The sequence below is a fragment of the Notamacropus eugenii genome, chromosome 5, assembly GCF_028372415.1.
Source record: "Notamacropus eugenii isolate mMacEug1 chromosome 5, mMacEug1.pri_v2, whole genome shotgun sequence".
NCBI classification, from domain to species: domain Eukaryota; kingdom Metazoa; phylum Chordata; class Mammalia; order Diprotodontia; family Macropodidae; genus Notamacropus; species Notamacropus eugenii.
Genome location: NC_092876.1, coordinates 215830861 through 215831527, shown reverse-complemented (window position 1 = coordinate 215831527; position 667 = coordinate 215830861). Strand labels below are relative to the sequence as shown.

General features: G+C 37.2%; 1 long non-coding RNA gene across 1 annotated transcript in view; it reads left to right on the top strand.

Moving 5' to 3' along the window:
* The window catches only part of LOC140509095 (uncharacterized), a 3695-nt gene extending 3501 nt beyond the window's left edge, over positions 1 to 194 (top strand). Inside the window, exon 3 of the long non-coding RNA XR_011968566.1 lies at positions 1 to 194. This exon is cut by the window's left edge and continues 492 nt beyond it. This is a non-coding gene — a long non-coding RNA (uncharacterized lncRNA).
* The last annotated feature ends 473 nt before the right edge of the window (positions 195 to 667 follow it).

The window sequence follows — 667 nt, the reverse complement described above, 5'->3', positions numbered from 1 at the left end:
TAATCAGTGCAAAAGTATGGTTATATGGGCATGGGATAGCATGTGTGTAGAATAGCAAGAAGAACAATATGGCTGGGTTGAGGACCAAGATGAGGGGAATAATGTATAAGCAGACTGAAATGCCAGAAGAGGCCAACTTGCCATGAACTTCATTCTATTTCATTGGAGAGATAATGGGAAGCCAGTGTAGTCTATTGAGAGGAAACAACCTGGCTTTAGGAAAAATCACTTTGGCAGCTGTGTTGGGGATTGATGAAGAAAGTCATGCAGACTGTATACTTTTTTTTTCTTTTCCCTTTTTGCTCTCTTCATAATAGAATCATTAGAATTTTAGGATTGAAAGTAATTTTGCAGGATATCTACCTTGCTATCTGAAACTTAAATGATCTTTATAAGATGCCCAACTAGGGGTTATTCAGACTCCAATTGAAGACCTATTATAGCAAGGAATTTGCTGACTCCCAAGACAGCCTATTCCATTTTTGTATAGCCCTAATGGATGCAAAGTCCCTCTTTTTTATTTAGCTAAAATTTGCCTCCCTGAAACTTCTACCTTCTGAAAGAAGCAATTTCAAGTTCTTCTTCCATATAATAATCTTTCAAATACTAGAAGAGCATAATTATGCCTCTCCTTCCCCAAATCTTTCCTTCCTGATCAATCAACAAG